The 20,745-nt window shown below is 39.2% G+C and overlaps 1 protein-coding gene and 2 pseudogenes across 1 annotated transcript in view; 2 read left to right on the top strand and 1 right to left on the bottom strand.

The window, feature by feature from the left end:
* Positions 1–613: 613 nt before the first annotated feature.
* LOC148918447 (large ribosomal subunit protein bL34c-like) overlaps positions 614–20,745 on the bottom strand; it is a 36,194-nt gene continuing 16,062 nt past the window's right edge. Inside the window, exon 3 of the mRNA XM_089049382.1 lies at positions 614–743. The gene's annotated coding sequence lies outside the window, so the exon portion shown is untranslated. The remainder of the gene's footprint in view (positions 744–20,745) is intronic.
* LOC148918449 (senescence-specific cysteine protease SAG12-like) lies at positions 4,777–5,925 on the top strand (annotated as a pseudogene).
* On the top strand, positions 8,477–11,431 carry LOC103324882 (senescence-specific cysteine protease SAG39-like; annotated as a pseudogene).

Genomic DNA, 20,745 nt, shown 5'->3' with positions numbered 1-20,745 from the left:
ATAACAAATCAAGTCTCTTTTTTCTCTGTTTTTTTTTTTCCATTTGGCAGGGGAGACCTCAATGCACTGAAGACAGTTACCCATACCAGAGTCTGGATGGAACTTCTGGTCACGAAGAGAGGTGCCTCCCAATAGCAAAATTGACCTACTCAAGGCTGTGTCCGCGCAACCTGCAGTTTCTGTTGCCATTGCCGCCACAGGAGAAGCATCTCGGCATGAGGATGCCCCAGAAGGTGCTTGTGGCCTTGCTCAGAAAGCTTTCCATCAACAAGGCTTTCTGAATCATATGGTTATTGTCATGTAACTATAAAATCTTGTCGACTTCACCTATAGCTGTAGGCCGAACCCAAGACTACCAGATTCTCCTTTTTCATATTTATGCAGAATTACTATTATTGGTTGTGAAAATCCCCCATCTTGTACTAGCTAATGTACTCTGTGACAAGATCTGCACATGTGTGATAATAACAAAAACAATATGGCATTACAAGCAATCACCGGGTTTTTGGAGCCCCCATTAAGAGTGAGCCTTCCATTGATACATTTATTGGCATAACTAAGAATGAATTCAGACAAAAAAATTAACAGGACACAGTTAATATGCAAAATGGGCTCGGACAAACAAAAGCCTTTCTGATTGAAACAATACTGAAGGGATATCATGTGAAATAAGTTTGAAATTCTGCCAATGTTCACAAGAACCAGCTATTAGACATCATTACATTTCATTTCATTTCATTTACCTGATAAACTGAATATGAAAAAGACACAATCAGGCACGTTTTCCACTGTTGGGATTTGGTTCGCAGAGGATCCTCCGTCCCTTTAGCACGCCGGGCGCTCAACATTGCTACCACCAGTTGGTCTCAGCGCGCTCAGAAGCCATGAGTTCGAGCCAAGATTTCGGGACCTATTTCTCTTGTTAGACACAGAGCAGCCTTCCCAGCCCTCACCACTAAGCCCGAAGCCGCCTCTTCTTCTTCCAACCCAATCAATAGAATTCAATCCAACCCAAGAGATAAACCTTCGCTGAAAATCAATTTTAGATCAAGGCCTTTCCTAGGAGGAAAATGACATAGTATTATAATTTATAACTGGACAGACCTGGCCCCACTTCCCTGAACCATCCTCAAGGAGACCCCGCATCACACCCACGTCGGTCTACTCTAAATCTATGTCCTCATTTACTATAGAGGATTAAGGGCATTTGAGACTTTCTGCAAATTTCGGCAGTAGTCTCCCTATAAATTGAACATTCCCAAAATTTCCACCTGCAAAGAACGATTTTATAACCCAACCGGCAACATGCACAATATAATCTCATGCAATTTACATAAATGGCCTCCGGCCTTCAAATGATTCTAGCAAGACTGCCCACAAAGTTCTTAAAATAACTTAATGCATCAAACATGCATATAACAACTTCAAAATCTAAATACGCACACCTTCACTTGCTCACTCCACAGGACGAGTCTCAATTCAACCAAGTTTTGGGACCAACAACGAGGTCCAAACCAATCTCAATAAGACCACCTATGGGTCTAATCATGGTTGCACCTAGTAACTTCAGCCGCCCACGTGAGACTTACTAAGGGATCAAGCCACACGTAGCTCTTCAGATTCTATCCTGGCCCTAATATCCAATAAACCATTACCACCACACAATTACATACATTCTAATATTTAACCATCACAACCCATCAAACACAATCACATCTCCCCTCATACGTCGGGACGCACCCGCCACGCATGGGGTCTATCAACACGCCGGCTAATCCAAAGACGCGCGTATGACTCACACTGGCCTCACCACTTCATTCTCACCAGCCCGGGCTACATTCTCACCACCATCACACAATCACATCTCCTCATACGCCGGGACGCACCCACTATGAGGTCCGCCAACAAGCCGCAAGTAATCCAAAGACGCTGCGGCGACTCACACCGGGCCTCGCTACATTCTCACCAGCACCGCCTCGCTACATTCTCACCACCATCACACAATCACATCTCCCTCATACGCCGGGACGCACCCGCCACGTATAACCGCTAACACGCCGAAGCATTCAAAGACGCTGCGCGACCACACCGGGCTCGCTACATTCTCACCACCATCACACAATCACATCTCCTCATACGCCGGGACGCACGGCCACGTATGGTCCGCTAACACGCCGCTAATCCAAAGACGCGCGCGACTCACACCGGGCTCGCTATTCTCACCACCGCCTCGCTACATTCTCACCACCATCACACAATCACATCTCCTCATACGCCGGGACGCACCCCGCCACGTGATGGGGTCCGGCAACACGCCGCTAATCCAAAGACGCTGCACTCACACTAGGCCTCGCTACATTCTCACCACCTCAACATGATCACAATATGGGGTATTGCAGAGTGGGCGATAGCATCGTAAGCTAACATTCAATCGCTTTAATTACTTTTATACAACCACACAATTAAATATCTAAAATATAAATTCTACTTCTATACAAGCCTCAACCCTGGCAAAGCATCTGATAATTTCCGCAATTTAAATCATAACATAAAATCCTAAATCCGCATATAAACCATTTAACTCGACAACGCCCAAGACCTGTCACTAAGGTCATTCTAACCCTCCTGGGACGATAGAACTACACAACGAAAGTCTAGAGGTCAACCCGGGGTCAAACTACCCAACTTGGTCAAACAGGCCCGCGGGGCCCACGACCTCCAAATCATGATCCGACAGTTCCTATAGGTTCTACAAGGTCTAGGACACACGTCCTGCAAGTTTGGTCCAGACGGATTTCGGTCGGATCGCCACGATCGCACGATCGGACGGTCGCTAAAACCCTAACCCTAGGGTTGGCATTTTCGAGTATCCGGGACTCCATTTTACGATCCGTCGAATCCTACACGATCCTCCGTAATACCTAGATCAACATATTATAACTTCAGGACCATCCAACGGTCCAAACCTAACGCAACCTGGAAAATACGCTGTTATGCAATATCCGCTCGAACTCTAACGGTATCCAAATGAGATCCGAGCACACCCACGCGCCGCGTGACATCGAGAGGATCACAATGGGACAAAAATGCCCATCAGCTACAAAGTGCCCACGCGCCGCCACAACGCAATGGCAACAGGTGTTCTTAGCGATATCGCATCGCCGAAAACCTCCAAATCGTGAGCCAAGACTCCACCCTAAGTAATACACCTAATTTGAGTCACTTTGTTCTGGACATACCCCAAAACTGACCGAAGTGGCGGAATCTCCTCGAACCGCCAAAACCCACTCAGAATCGCGTTTACGCTACAAATTGATCAATCTTACCCAACAGCAGCTAGAGCTCGGAAAATAGATGAGAAAGCATACCTTGATCGCAAGATTTGTGGCGGAATCGCTAAACGAGCCCGGAAAATCTGGGTAAAACCGCCGTTTTTCCGCACTTCGGCGTATCGCCGCCGGCCGACGCCGAGAATGGGTGGTAGGACGGCGAGTCAGCCGGCCATTTTGGGACCGGTCCCACCCGAGTGGTGGCCGGATAAACAAACGGCCGGCCAAAATGTGGCCGGCTGCGTGGCGCCGCGAACCAATGGGAGAAGGAGAGACGCGCTGAGAGAGAGAGAGTGACGGGGCAATTCCGTCTTTTAACCAAAAACCCACTTCAAAAATATTTACGATTATGCCACTGAGCTTCATTTGACCATATCTCTCACATACTCCGATTCGAGCCCACTACGTGTCTCACTCCTCTCACCGTGCTCACGCAACGTACAACCGAATTCCAAATTCCTTCCGGGTAAGAAAATGACCAAAATACCCTTATCCCACGGGTAATTTCACAATTCCACTTAAATTAATTAAACATGGGATAAATTTGGGGTCGGGGTGTTACATAATCACTACATTACAAATGCAATATTGGTATCCTGAGGGACCAACAAAGTACTCATATATTCATCTAGAAAAACCTACCAAAACATCTAACCATTCCTTTCTCTAATTCACTAAGCTGCATGGCATCTTTTGATTGGAAATTGAAGTACTTATGTTGCTTTAGGCAAAACTGCTCTAATTTTAAGCCTATAAGCAAGAAACTTACTTTCATGAAGCTTAGAGTGCCTGACCAAACCAAAAATCAACAAAATTTCAAACCAACAAAGGAATGCCAATGTTTGTCCAAATTCATAAACTAAGAAGACCCGTCACAAGTTAGGCCACACAAAATCCCACAATTTGAACTTAAGAGACAAATTTCAACAAAATTTGCATCAATTCACAATCTTGGGCAAAAAGAGAAACCAAGTAATTCAAGCATCAAACTTCGTTACCTGAAAATGAGGAAGGGAAAGAGAGAGAGAGAGAGGATGAATCTATCTTAGGAGGGGGATTTCACACACACACACAAAATCAAGATATCCTGAGGATTCGAACTTGAGACGTCCGCTTATCTACAAATGAAAGCCATTTTCCACTAAGTTAGCCACATGGGCTTAAATTTGAGTTTTAAGTAAATGTTTAAAAGTATGTGGGTTTATATCTAGAATATAATAGTTTTAAGGGTTTACATTGAACACTGTGTTCACATGCAAAACAAAACAAAACAAAATATCAACTTAAAAGTATCCGGCTGCGTACGTGCCTGGACTGGAAATTTCGCTGCCTTCCCAATTCGACTAATAACATGAACAATGTGTTCACATGCAAACACGCTGACCATCTTCTATATAAACCCACCATCGCATGCTTTGCTTAAGCTTTCCAATATCACTACTTAAAACCTAAGCCAATATTACTTTGCGAACAATGGCTTTTGAGAAAAACCTTGTGGTCATTGCCATATTCATCGTCTTGGGGACTTCGGCATCTCAAGCCACATCCCGCACACTGTCCGAAGCTTCCATTGCTGCAAAACATGATCAATGGATGACAAAGTATGGCTGCGTTTATGCGGACAATGCAGAGAAGGAAAGGCGTTTCGCCATATTCAAGAACAACGTGCAGTTTGTGGAGCAGTTCAAGACTGAAGGGAACAAGACTTACACGTTAAGACTGAATGAACATTCTGATTTGAGCGATGAAGAATTCCTCCGGCAGCGTACTGGATACAAAAGGGCCACTGAATTAAACTCATCCACAAACATATCTTTCAGGTACAAAGACCTCAGCCCGACTGATGCTCTGCCTAGCATTGACTGGAGGGAGAAAGGAGCTGTCACCCCCATAAAGAATCAAGAAACCTGTGGTAATTAAGAGATCCACCTTCCTTATATTAATTACCTTCTTAACTCATCCATATTCTTTACTAAGTATTGATGTTTTTGTTTTTGTATTATATGTGTAGGCTGTTGCTGGGCATTTTCTGCAGTGGCAGCAGTGGAAGGGATTATCCAAATCAAAACTGGGAAACTGATCTCACTGTCCTAGCAACAACTTCTGGACTCAGCGACTATGGCAACCAAGGCCGCAATGGTGGTTTCATTCCTTCTACCTTTGAATACATCCAACAAAGCGGAGGAATTGCCAGCGAAGAAAACTACCCGTACCCGGCTGTGCAGGGAACGTGTAACGCTAATCAGCCTGCTGTCCAGATCACTGGTTGTGAAAAGGTGCCTGCCAATAGTGAAGAAGACCTACTCAAGGCTGTATCCATGCAGAGAGTCTCAATAGCCATCGCTGGTTCCGGGGTGGAGTTTAGGCAGTACAAAGGTGGGGTCTCTTCTCGAACACAGATTGTGGGACGAGACTGGACCATGCTGTTACCGTCGTTGGGTAAGGAACGACTGAGGACTGCATTAAGTATCGGTTACTCAAGAATCAATGGGGTGAGAGCTGGGGTGAAAATGGCTATATGAAAATTCTTAGGGATGCTGGTCCCCCAGAAGGTGTCTGTGGCCTTGCTCGGGACGCTTACTACCCGACTGCATAATATATATATATATATATATATATATATTTAAATAGGCTATAGAATCCATATCTAAGTGAGTGTATTATCATTAATGATTGGCTGTGAAAATGCCTGTATCGGCTAAGGCAGGAGCTAGCAAATATGTTTATATCCTTTCACGTAGTAAACTATGTACGTAGTGCGATAAATAAAACACTACTGCATAAGTTGGTATTCAAAAATTGGAGCATATAGGAAGCATATGGTGGAGTTTTTGAAATTTTCCCGTACATACATTTTTAAATCAACAACCCAAGAAGTGATATGGTTTAATGTTTTATATAGTTCTTGTATTTGATGAAATTGACACGCAAGAACTAATAACATGGGTTAGTACTTATAGACGTGAGCCGTGTTGATTTTGATGGATTACAGGGACCGACGACCTCAAAAGTCTCATTGGTCTTTGCCGAATAGAAAAAAATAACAAATCAAGTCTCTTTTTTCTCTGTTTTTTTTTTTCCATTTGGCAGGGGAGGCATAAAAAATTTGCTCAACCACAAATACACACATCATCATCCCTTTAGAGTCTACCATTTGCAATAAAAGGAACGTTGGTAGCTTGCATTGCACCACCACTAGTTTTGCAAATCTGAGTTAGACAGCAACTGCAACGATTTAGCATTCTTGAACATCAAATTCACATCAAGGACTGGATTGTTCTAGCTCGATGTGAAAGTTTGATGACCAAATTAATCCACAATTCTAGACGAACACGGTAGCGAATTAAGGATTGGGAACTTGAAAAACTTGGTAGAGTTTTTAGTCATATCTCAAAAATTAAGGCTTAAACTCCTCCAGAAAATAGTATGCAGGTATTGTACTGATTACATCAAGAGGTGGCCCATTAATTAATGAAGATGACAATAGTTAAAGCTTGGCTGCATGCATACTGAACCCCACCTGGATTTGGAGTTATTCGCATACAAATTGTTAGAACTTGGCTGCATGTTCAAGTTGTACTTAATTTTCCACAAGACATATCAACTTCTAGAAGGAACGTGCCTGGAATTTAGCTCCCTTCCCAATTCGGCCACTTACATCATCACTGTGTGCAGTGCACATGCAGACATATTCTGATCATCTTCTATATAAACCCTCGATACTATGCTCTGCTCCTTCACAGCTAGCTTTCCAGTCACTACTTTGTAAACAATGGCTTTTGTGAAAAACCTTGTGGTGTTTGCCGTATTCATCATCTTGGGTACTTCGGCATCTCAAGCCACATCATCCTGCACAGAGGCTATGGCAACCAAGGCTGCGGTGGTGGTTTGATGGTCACTTCCTTTGAATACATCCAACAAAAAGGAGGAAATCGCAAGTGAAGCAAATTACCCGTACCAGGCTGTGGAGGGAACATGTGACGTTGACAGGGCAAATCGGCCTGCTGTCTAATTCAAGAGGTGCCTGCCAATAGTGAAGACGACCTACTCAAGGCTGTGTCCATGCTGCAAGTCTCAATAGGCATCAAGGCTGCCGGGCAGGAGTTTAACTCAAAATAATTAGGGTTCAAACTGATATGTTTATTCTTTTCTCAAGGAGGAATATATATACTACATACAGAGTGGGTACAAGCAGAAAATATGTACAAAATCTCTTAATTCTATTCAAATTAGATAATTACAATAAAATATAAATTCTATTCCTAATAGGAACGTTAACTCACGCTAACGCTCCCCTTCAAGTTGGTGCATAGATATCGGTAATGCCCAACTTGTCAAGTGAGTCTTCAAATCGATGCTTTGACACGACATGGGTCAACATATCTGCAAACTGCTCTGAAAAATGCACAAAAGGTATAGAAATTAACTTCTGCTCCAGCTTCTCCTTAATGAAATGCCGATCAACTTCTACATGCTTAGTTCGTTCATGTTGCACAAGATTGTTAGCAATTTCAAATGCAGACTGATTATCACAGTGGAGCTTTGTTGCAAGCATTCGGTCTAAACCCAATTTCAGCAAGTAACCACCTCAACCACAGTATTTCACAAACCCCTTGGGCAATCCCTTTGTACTCAAACTCTGCAGAGGACCGAGACACATCGTTTTGCTTCTTGCTACGCCACGTAACTAGGTACCACCAACAAAGGTGAAGTAACCTGATGTAGAACGTCTATCTGTAATATTCCCAGCAGAATCTGCTTTAGTATAACCTTCTAGATCCAAGTGGCCATTTTTCTTAAATAACAAACACATTAGATTTCAGGTTCAGCAACCAAAATGAAACATTGATGCTTAGATTAACGACTTCCAAGACTATTTCAGTATAGTGAAACAGTACTAGTCGATAATTATCTTTAGTCCTAATCAACCGCAGAAGAAAACTTCGCTCGCTAACATGACAACATATCCGGAATGCAACCTGGTTGCCAAAGCCACCACAGATTGCCGAATTGAGATCCCGAGATCTTCTATATATACTCAGATATCTTGAGGGATAAAATGTGTGCCTGCTAGTTACTACATGATTGTTTCTATAAGCATAAGCATAAACAAAGTTCATGTCACACAAATCCTCAACCAATAAATAATGGCTTTCACACTTAGAAAGTCGTCATCTATTCTACTAACACTTTTAGTCTTGGGGGTGTGGGCTTCCCAAGCCAACTACCGCATTGTTGGGGTAATTTCAAAGGTCATGAGTTAAGGAAACAAAAAGTTAGAATATAAAGGGTTTAGCTATTATGTCTAGTTTATGACTTGAAATAAAAGTGAGGTTTACTGGGTATAGTGGTTATGGTTATGTTTAATGTTGAGTTAATCTTATGGCCTATAAATAGGCAGCGTATCTACTGTATGTAATGTGTGTGTCAAGGGTGTATCAAGTGAGTATCAAGAGTATCAATCTTATTGAAGTTTGTTTCAAGTAAGTTTGTGTAGGAGCTCTGTGTAGCCTTCGGGCTTCACATCTCCAAAATTATGTTATGTCTGTTACATTGTATTTCCCCTTTACATTTAGAGTGTATGAGCATAAAGCTAAATTCACCAATAAGTGGTATCAGAGCTGATACGGTCATGAGGACCTGTATGAAAGATGTGGGGTTTAGAGCATGGTCTAATTTTTAAATGATTTTTGGCATGTACCATGAAGCATTGGTTGTGGTTCTATATTTAAATTGTTTTGGCATGATGAAATTTTTTTTTGGTTGCTATTAAAAAGTTTTATCGTGGGCTTGAGATGTGTAGAAAAAAAATATTTTTTTGTGTGTGTTGGCTGTAAGTGAGAGGCATATTAATGCCAATGAAAAAGGCACATGGATGCCGAATGAAAAGAGAAAGGCACATGGATGCCGAAGGAAGATAGAAAGGCACAAGGATGCCGAATGAAGAGAGCAAGGCACATGGATGCCGAAGGAAGAGAGAAGGGCACAAGGATGCTGAAGAGAAAAAAGGAACAATGTTTCCTTTGAAGATTGGGGCAAATGTGCACCCATAAGAAAAAAAGAAAGAAAATTGAGTGTTTTTTATTCATGAAGGAAAGTGTTTGGTTATTAATTGCATTCTCTCTTTTAGCCAGAAAGAGAAAAGGAAGAGTATATCAGTCGTTGTAACATTCAAGCCTATTTTGATTGAAGCTGCACGCAACCTTAATATTGAATCACATTTTAATTTTGCAACCAAGAGAACGGCTCATGCAATGCAATTCATGTGTCATATTAATTTTGATGGAGGCGCACATCCAAAATTTTCAAGTAGATGGAAAAACACAAAGAAGGATGCTGAACACTTGGCGGCATATTTTTGTCTAAATTATTGGATTGAACATGACATCATTAAAGTGCTCGATGTCAAATTTAATGCGTTGATGAATTTCAAGATTGAAGGTGGAAAGCTGCAGGAAGATATTGAGACGCTACAAGATCAAGTGATGGATCTAGAGCTAGATATTGGAATGCTAACACAAGATGAAAATCCATAAGATGGCATTGGCCAGCCTCAAACTATTGTGAACATAAGTGACATGGAAGAAGAGTAAGGGGGAAAATATCTATGTTAATAAGCTTTGAAAGTACGGGAGAGATTGTTAGGGTAACTTCAAAGGTCAGGAGTTAAGGAAATAAAGAGTTAGAATATAAAGGGTTTAGCTATTATGTCTAGTTTATGAGTTGAAGTAAAAGTGAGGTTTAGTGGGTATAGTGATTATGGTTATGTTTAATGTTAAGTTAATCTTATGGCCTATAAATAGGCGGTGTATCCACTGTATGTAATGTGTGTGTCAAAGGTGTATCAAGTGTGTGTCAAGGGTGTATCAAGTGAGTAACAAGAGTATCAATCTTATTGAAGTTTGTTTCAAGTAAGTTTGTGTAAGAGCTCTGTGTAGCCTTCGGGCTTCACATCTCCAAAATTATGTTATTTCTTTAGTTTGTTACATTGTATTTCTCCTTTCACATTTAGAGTGTATGAGCATAAAGCTAAATCCACCAATACGCACATTGCTTGATGCTCATACTTCCATGTTAGATAGACATAAGCAGTGGATGGCTCGATATGTACACATTTACAAGGACGATGAAGAGAGGGAAAAGCGTTTCCAGATATTCAAGGACAATGTGGAGTTCATAGAGTCCTTCAACTATGCTAGCAATCAGCCTTACAAGCTAAACATCAATGGATTTGCAGACCAGAGTCATGAAGAATTCCAAGCCTCTCGCAACCGATACAGAACATCCCTCAATCCCATGTCATCTAAGACACCTTTTAGATATGAGAACGTGATCGCAATCCCATCCAAAGATGGATTGGAGAAAAAGGGAGCTGTCACCCCCATCAAGGACCAGGGTGAATGTGGTAATTATCCAAAATCACTAATACCCTCATCCTAATTTTTGTTTTCAACTCTGTGGTTCGCATTAATCTTTTCTAACTCGGGCTTGTATTGTGATATGGTATATAGGATGCGGTTGGGCATTTTCTGCAGTGGCAGCCACAGAAGGCACTACAAAGCTGAAAAGTGGGAAGCTCGTGTCTCTTTCGGAGCAAGAGCTAGTGGATTGTGACACTCAGGGTGGGAACCAAGGCTGTGAGGGTGGTCTCATGGATGATGCCTTTCAGTTTGTAATGCGCAACAAAGGCCTGGCAGCTGAAGCAAACTACCCCTAGAGAGGAGTTGATGGAATCTGCAACAAGAACAAGGTAGCATATCATGCAGCAAAGATCACAGGTTATGAAGATGTACCAGCCAACGAGTTGGCTTTGTTGAAGGCCGTTGCCAATCAGCCTGTTTCTGCTGCAATTGATGCCGGTGGATACGAATTCCAGTTTTACTCACGTGGAATTCTCACAGGAGATTGTGGAACTCATTTGAACCATGGTGTCACTGTAGTTGGGTATGGGACAAAATGCTGATGGTACCAAGTATTGGTTAGTCAAAAACTCATGGGGTGCAGAGTGGGGTGAGGGTGGATATGTAAGAATTCAAAGAGATGTGCATACTAGGCAAGGCCTTTGTGGCATTACCATGAAAGCTTCTTATCCTACTGCTTGAATTTCTATAGCAATTATTAGGAAATATTCAATCTTCATCTTGTGTGTTCTTATTGATCATGTAATTTCTTAGTATGTAGCTTTTGGAATTAATGATGGAACATTGTTTCTTGAATTTTTAGGCAATACATTAGTGCACTCGAACTACTAAATAGATCGGTACTGGTGAAATTAAGCCTTGCTTCTTCTTTTAGTTTATTTTAAAGAATCTAAAACACAGGCTGGCTAGCCACATGAGAATTTGCGAAGATGTTGATATGTGAGTTACCATCATATATATATATGGCCAACAAGATCACTGGTGTAAACCACATAGCATGTATATGGTTGATGCCTATCTGTGCCTGCAGACCTTGTCATATCCTGCTCACTTGGCTATTTAGACTATATTTGTTTATGCTTATCCACGTCTGTTAGCCTAATTGCTTAAAAGTGAATTTGATGCACTTTTTCTTTTTACAAAAATAGATCAGAGTGATATATATGTAAGTATGCGTATGCATCTTATATGCTAGCTAGGTATGACAAACTCTATACGAGAATTAATCGAGTTCTAATGGCCTAATATTGAAAATGTGTTTCATTTCATCACAGTGAAGCAGAAAATGAGTCGATCTGACTGAAGTTTTTATTGGTTTTTTTTTCAATATGCAGGCTCCTTTCCACATATATCCAAAGATATTCCTTAACAGTGAAGAACAAAGATGCTCATCATCTATATATATGGAAATTTTGATCTTGCTTCTTCACACCTAGTGATCATCAATCAGCTAATAACAATGGCTTTTACACTTGAATGGAAATTCATGATTTCCATGTTCATAGGGGTTTCGGGGACTTGGGCATCAAAAGCCGCATCCACCGCGTTGGATGAAGCTTCAATGGCGATGAAATATGCAAGAAAAGTAAAGGTGTTTCAAGATATTCAAGGAAAATGTGGAATTCATCAAAAAGTTTAATAAGGAAGCGAATCACACTTACAAGTTAGGCCTCAACGAATTCTCAGACCTTACAGATGAAGAATTCACCATGTTTCATACTGGATACAAACCACAAGCTAGCTCATTCAAAAATAGTTCTTTCTGGAACGAAAAACTGACTGATGTTCCACCAACCATTGACTGGAGGAACGAAGGAGCTGTCACCCCCATAAAATTCCAAGGTGTATGTGGTAAGAAGAGCACCAAAACTCAAAGCTCCCTACCAAAACTAATTAGTTATATAACATGCACATGAACATTATTTTTGTGATCATTAATTTATATAGGAAGTTGCTGGGCATTTACAGCAGTGGCTGGCAGCTGTGGAGGGAATTACACAAATCAAAACTGGTAGCTTGATCTCACTGTCCAACAACTAGTGGACTGTTCCAAAAATGGTGCCAACCAAGGTTGCGAAACTGGTAATGTGCTCGATGCCTTCGATTACATACAAACGGACGGTATCACCAGTGAAACAAGTTACCAATACATAGGAAATAATGAAACATGTGACATTGAGAAGACAAATAACATTGCTGCCTGTATTGCGGGCTACTAATCTGTGCCATCCGATAGGGAGGAGGCACCGCAGAAGATCGCTTCGATGCAACCGGTCGCAGCTGCGGTTGCAGGCAGAGGAATGTCATTCCGACATTATTCCAAAGGGGGTCTTTTCTGGAGGTTGTGGGATCACTTGACCATGGTGTTACAGTCGTTGCCTTTGACGAAAATGAAGACGGCATTAAGTATTGGTTGGTCAAGAATTCATGGGGAGCGAACTGGAGTGAGGGTGGCTACATGAGATTGCGCAAAGATGTTGGTTTTCCAAAAGATCTTTGTGGCATTGCCATGTATGCTTCCTATCTAGTTGTATAACCCAATGTTTTCAAAGGCGAGGCGTATAGGTGAGGCGTTTTTAGTAGCTCTATGCGAGGCATAAGCCTTGAAGCATTGAGGCGTAAACCTTTTGAACATTAATTTATTTTAATAAGAAAAATTTATGAATAATACAATACAATTAAATTGTACAGCTAATTTTTATTGAACCATAAAGATGACTAGTCAACCACCAAGAACACAAACCCAGAAAAATTACATATATGCAAAACAGATTTTGTTCACCTAGAAACCCACCATTAGGAAAAACTGGGAGTCATCAACCGACTAGGCACTCCACTAAGTAGAAAAAGATTCTTACAAAGGAAACACAACCAAGCTCAAGAAGCACCTAGGTCTATTTAGGAATATGAGCAATACCTCCTTTGTGCAATCTTCTTCTCAAACTTAGCAAAACTTGAAGCTCAGTTCTTCATGGCAATGACAACTCTTTCTCCAGCTCGTTCATCCCATGACACTAGCTTGCAAGCTCCAACACAGACCGAAACCAATATTTGGATTCAAAGGAGAATGACCAATTTCTTCAAGAAACCATACTCTTGAAGAAATCAGTCTTGAATATGACCTAAATATAAATGAGAGATGATTTAAGTAGCTAGATGCATATTCGGGTTTCAAAAGCAGTTTTTCAAAAAGAAATCAATTGGTAAAACTCATAGATGAAATAAGATGGTTCTCTCGAGGAAGAATAAGCGAAAGATGGCAAGCCAAACTTTCCAAAACTTCCACCTAAAAGAGACAGTAGCCAAATGAGCAAAAACGTAGCCTTTACAGACCAAAAAATTCTTTAGGTCAAAAACCCACATGGCAGCAGAGAGAGAGAAAGAAGAATAGGACAAAATAGTTTGTTATCCAGCTGGAAATCCTACAGAGCAAAGATGACTAGTCATATGAGAAACGGATGACTAGTCATCATTTTATGAAGACTGTTTAATGTAATGATATGCAATGCACAATACCTTTGTCAACTTGCTTGAACCTCCATGGAGCATAAATTAGAGAAGAACACCAAGAAAGGTTTTCCTTTATCTAAACTTGAGCTTGATAAATAACAATACACATCCTATTACAAAGTTGTCAAGGGAAGCCAAAAGAAAGTAACAAAAACCATACATTAACACGAACGACATCGTTTCGTTTGTAAAAACCTAAAAAAAAAAAAGGTCGTCTTCCTCGCGGTATCATCTTCCTCGCAGAGTCGCACCGAATTTGCAGAAGCTGAAAATTCCTTCCGTTTCAGAGTGTCCAGATCTCGAGCGCCTTGCTCCGCCTCACTCCGCCTAGCAACGCCTTGTAATGCCTCCTCATGTCTTCCTCGTGCTAAACGTGCAACTCGCGAAACAACCGACCGCCTCGCTACGGCGCGCTCCGACGCGCGCGAAAGCATGCCTTTGAAAACACTAGTATAACCCTCCCTTGGCATATGGCTGCATATGTATTGAGCAGCTTGAGTAATGACATTGTAATCTAAACTTCGTAGTGGTATAATAAAGCTGCTGTTTTTCCATATTCAGTTCCACAATTGAGTAGTGTTGTACAAAGCACACTAAGATTTTGTGCCTACATCCTCTTTGATGATCACCTCGGAAAATTTAACTAATAATAAGATTTTTTTTGGTGCGCATACATTTTTGCATTAACAACGCAAAAAGTAATGGGTTAATTTAATTGTTTCATATAATTGAAACTCAACAACTAATAATATGGTCAGTACTTGTAGACGCGGGCCTTGTTGATTTTGAGCCCTTACAACTCTCACTTAATTTTATTTGAAAAATGCTTTTGTAGAAAGTATATAGAATATTTGTTTAGGAAGCACTTCTGATGATAAATATTTTTATTATAAGCATATGTAAATTTTATTAAAAATTCAAGTGCTTTATCTTTAGGGATATTTGTAGAAATGTCACCTGAACTTATATATCAGTTTCAATTTGTCACCTTAAAGAAAAATTTAAGCAAAATGTCATCTTAAGTTTTCAAAATTTATGATTTGTTACCTGACTTTAACATCATCCAATTTTCCATTTATTTTGAAGGGTATTTTAGTCTTTCCAAGTAAGGGCGTTTACATAGCTTTATATTTAAATTATATAAAAAAGAGGGTTTACATATTGGAAAGACTAAAATACCCTTCAAAATGGATGGAAAATTGGATGATGTTAAAGTCAGGTAACAAATCATAGATTTTGAATACTTAAGGTGACATTTTGCTTAAATTTTTTTTTAAAGTGACAAATTAAAACTGATGTATAAGTAAAGGTTACATTTCTTCAAAAATCCCTTATCTTTATGGTTGAAAAAAGTAATTGGAACTACTTTTATAGGCCATTAGCGGTTTAATTTTTTTTAAATGTCAAACTATACAAAAACGTGCTTTTGTTTGATTATCTAAAAGCATTTCCAAACTGGCCAAGCTTAGCTAAGACTCTTTTCATACATTACGATTTGCTCCAATTATACCTCCATAGACGTCGGGTGAATGATGATTTGCGCCAATTATGCCAGCCAGCTCATTTTCCTGCGCCAATTATAACAATATTATTGTTGAATTAGAGACAAAGTTTAAAAAGCATTACATGATTGTATGTACGTTTGGTGATTGAGACTGGACTGGACTATAGAGTCCCAACCAAGCTACCCAAAATCTCAGTACACACTAACTATGATGCATTACAGGATCGACGATGACGACCTCAAGAATCCATCGGTCTCGCTCAGTGGAAAAGTATGACAAATCAAGCCTCTTTTTTCTCTGTTCTTTCTTCTCATTTGGCAGGGCAGACATTAAAAGTTTACTTAACCACAAATACACACAACATAATCCCTTTTAAGTCTATATACCGTTTGGGAGAGTTTCAGTCATGTCGCAAATTAAGGCTGAAACTCCCCCAGCAATTGGTATTGTGTTAGGATCGGTTGGTAGTGCCAGAACGGGAATTCACAAACTCAACCAACAATAAATAATATAATATATTAGTAAATTTAGCTTAACCCCTTCAAAGTCATTTTTCCTCAACTGCAATTCATCTCTTTATTTTTGTTTGAATAAAATATATATAATAGAGTAATGAAACCAATGAATTAACGTGATTCAGCAATATGCCTACGTGCGCGGAGCAACCATCGATATAAACTCTTCCACTATAACAAATAATGAGTACAACAAAAAAGATCTTATCAAGCCTATGCCCAGGGCTTGATGAACAAACAAGAGTACAAAACACCACACTGTACGCTTAACACTTCTCACTCACACACTTTACAAGTGGTACACAATATCTCTCTCACTCACTATTATGGTGTGGAACTCTCTCACGCTCACACAACTTGGAGTGGAACTCTCTTATTTCTATCTCTCACTCTCCCTCTCCTGGAGTGGAGTGGAATACTTGGCTTGATGGATTTTCCTGGAATTCGTGGGACTGCTTGCTTGCATCTCACAGGCAGCCCACTCCCTCATTTCCTGGAATTCGTGGGACTGCTTGACAAACAAGTAATCCTCCACATGGGAGGGACCACTTCCACAGCCATTGTGAACGCACAAAGCATGCCACCAATTGAACATCCGCCAACGTGTATCTCTTTTTTTTAGACGAACACCAACGTGTATCTCATGCATGCACATTTAGTCTACAATTCCATGTCATGATTTTTCCTTTCTCATGGCTTGACCCATGGTAGACCAACATATTGTACCCAGGTAAAGAGGTGGCCCATTAATTTTTTATTCTACATCATTATGCTGGTAGCTTCTACCAGAGGAATTTAGAGTGATGAACTTATTTGTGGGGTTCAATCCTCTCATCAAATCAATTAAAATATCCAATTCGATTCAACTAATTAAAATTTAATCCAATAGTTAAGAGATAGGGTCTCATCTGGATAAGACCCTCACTACAGAATTCTTGCATTATGCTGAAAGACTAGCTGAAGTTGGAGTTGTTTGTGATCACATACAAGCTGTTACAACTTGGTTGCATGCTGAGCTGGACTTGTAAATTTGTATGGCTGGGCATTTATACCGAAAACCCGACCAAACTAGTCAAACCCGAAATGAAATTGATAGGAAAACCAACCGAACTAATCATGAACTGATTTAAATTCTCCCAAACCGATGAAAATCCAAATTGGACCGCCACCATGCAATTGCCTAATAATGCAAAATTTTGATGCTCTGATGAGGACTCAAACCTTAACATGCATGTTAGAAAATACCACCAGGCTGATTCTTCTTCTTGTGTAATATGAGTATAATCATAGTATTTATAACTTTCTAAAAGAATTTAAAAAATATTAAAGGGGTTTAAAAAATACTAAAAGAATTAAAAAAATAATAATAGTATTTTTTTTTTTTCTCTCAACCATCAGTTTCTTCTCTCTCTCTCTCTCTCTCTCTCTCTCTCTCTCTCTTCTTTGGCTTCTTCTTATTCCTCCCCATACTTCAAGCCATGAAATTAATGGTTGTCGAGTCCCCAACATGTCTGCCTCAATTCTCTACCATCGATGTTTGCGAAAACCACACCGCATCGTACCAATTTCTCACCTGCCAATTGAAGTCAGTCTCTCATTTCGCGGTGCGACAATGCGGTCTCCGTATTAAATAACATACTAGCTACTTTTTGGCAAAAAAAAAAAGTACTTACCTAGTTGGTTTATTTAATATTAAAAAAATTATGTTATTTTCCTTTTATACATGGTTAGTAATCTATTTTATTAGTGTTTTATGAATAATTGTTAAGAAAAAAATATAATGTACATTACTTGTTTTATTATAAATAATTTGATAATCGATTTATTGTTTGTTTTATAAATAACAATTTACCTAGTATAATGTACCAATTTTTTTGCTAAATAATGAACTTTTTTTTCCCTAAATAATGTACCGTTTTTTGTTGCTAAATATTGAACTTGTTATTTTATAAATAATGTACCTATTTTTTTTTTTTAAATAATGTACCTATTATTAATTTATGAAAAATGTGCAAAAATTTCAATTACACAACGCGCCTATTTTTTGGCAAAAACTACCTTCATTTTGTTGTTGTTGTAAATAGTACCTATATATATTTTGTAAATAATGTATCTATAATGTATATAAATTATTATGTACCTAATTTTCATTTTTGAAAAATGTATAGAAATTTCAATTACAAAAGTAACTGACAATTTTATTTATTTTTTTTTTTGTGTGTGTAAATAATGTATAGGGTTTAGATATAGATTTAGGAATTTTTTTTGGTTCAAATTTTTTTAGAAATATGAAGCTAGAATATTGTAATTTAGTTAATAATACTAGGACAAATCTATCTTACATGGAAACCTATTTTTAATTTGGATTTTTTTTTTTGGTACAAACAATAGTCTAAACTATAGAGGAGGGGGACTTTTGCATACACACACACACAATCAAGATGTCATGGGAATTCGAACCTGAGACGTCCGCTTGTCTACAAATGAATGCCCTTTTCCACTGGGTTAGAACCATTGGCTTAAATTTGAGTTTTAAGTAAAGGTTTAAAAGTATGTTTATATCTATAATATAATAATTGTAAGAGCATCCACAATGGACTCCTTATATCATGTCCTTAGACAAATTTTAAGGAGGAATTGGAAAAAGACAACTCCAACCATGCTCCCTATTCACCTCCTAAAATAGGGAGACCTTTAGGAGCTCCTAAATCTTAGCAAAGAGAGAAAAGTAAATTTAGATTTTAGCCACACAAAGACTTTCACTTTTAAAAAAAGTCAAAACTTTTCCAAAAAAGACATAAAAACCCCTCAACTTTCAAATCAAATATATGCAAATGTAAAGGATTTATTAGGAAATCCAAAAATAAATAAGGGTATTTTTGTTCATTTTGGCTTCTTTTAAAAATATTTCTCTCTCCTTTGGCCTTTTCCAAAATGTCCCGAAGAGAAATGACTCATAATGGCTCCCTATAATTTAATGCTGCTTTATTTAATGAGTATTTCAAACCTTTAATTAATGCTAACTATTGTATATATTATTTTTCAATAGAGATGGACCAATTAAAAAAGAGTTATAGCATTTATGACTCTCTAAACTATAGAGCGTGATTGGAGTTTAAATTTTATAGAGAGCTCCTAAAATAATTTTTATATATTTTAGCTAAAATTTAACAAAAAAATATAGAGCATGATTGTGGAAGAACCATTCAATTTTCTGAAATTTTGGCAAAAAGTCTCGTACTCTTTTTCCTTAATTCCGGAAAAGAGCATTTAGTTCAAAAGTGAGCCCGACATGGGTGTTATGTCGGGAATTCCACAGGATTCATCCCGGGTTCCGAGGAATTCGGGGCGATTTCTGTCATCATCTCTTTTGTTGGATTCTCCTTTCTTCCACCTTCTTTCCTCCCCCGTTCGCTGGTCATTTCTAGAATTGTCTTTCTTGGAGGACTTTTGAGATTTGAAACTTAGTTTTAATTGGAAAGCACTCTCAACAGATTGATTATTTCGTGTCAACCTTCTCTGCTCGTGAGACTTTAAAGAACCCATCAATTGTTCAATTGATAAGCTGGTGATGTCCTTGCACTCTTCAATAGCAGCAACAATGGAATCATATTTTTCAGGTAACTGATCAGTATTTTTTCAACAACCCTCTGGTCAGAGATCTCCTCACCAAGTGTTCTCATTTGATTCACAATTTCAGTTAGTCTGGAGGCATAATCTTGGATGCATTCAGATTCTTTCATCTTCATATTATAGAATTCCTTGCGCAAAGTCTATAGCTTGATTGTTATGGCCTTGCTGCCACATTGAAACTCCTTTTCTAATGTATCCCAGGCTTCTTTTGTTGTTTTAGATCTTGCGATTCTTGGAAAAATGTCCAAGTGACTCCGTTCTGAATCTTTGAGAGAGCCTTAGCATTTTTCATGACTTCGCTCAACTTCTCTCTTCTGCTGAAGTTGACTTAGATCCTCTGGTTCTTGAAGCCCTCTTTCAACGAAGCTCCAAAGTCCTTCTGACAGTAGTATAGTTCTCATCTTCACCTTCCAGAAATCATAATTGTTGAGAATTAAGCTACTCACTGAGCTTAATAAGAAACTGCAGATGACAATCCTGCAGATTGTTCCTAAGAAGAATGAAGAATTGAAGAACTTTCCTTTTTGGGAAGTAGCCGTTAGCTACTCTAGCTATTTTGGGATAATTTCTACGGCTGGTTTTTTTGTCTGTTTCTTAGCTGTACTATGTTAACAGACTCTAGCCTAGGTGTAAGAATCGTACCTCCAATCATTATGAATGGTAGGAGATGAGTCCTTGTATCCTAAAATATAGGATCCTGATTTTGGCATCTTATGTCATGTATATGAGAGCAGGTTTTTGCTCAGACTGGATATAGAAAAATACAGAACATTTTCTCATTCTCTCTGGTTTTTCTTCTCTCTTATAAACGCTTTTTAATATACCAAAACCA

This window comes from Prunus mume, linkage group LG3, assembly GCF_029339155.1.
Source record: "Prunus mume cultivar Tortuosa linkage group LG3, ASM2933915v1, whole genome shotgun sequence".
In the NCBI taxonomy this organism is placed as follows: Eukaryota; Viridiplantae; Streptophyta; class Magnoliopsida; order Rosales; family Rosaceae; genus Prunus; species Prunus mume.
Note: the sequence above shows the minus strand (reverse complement) of the source record. Positions and strands in the feature narration are given on the sequence as shown.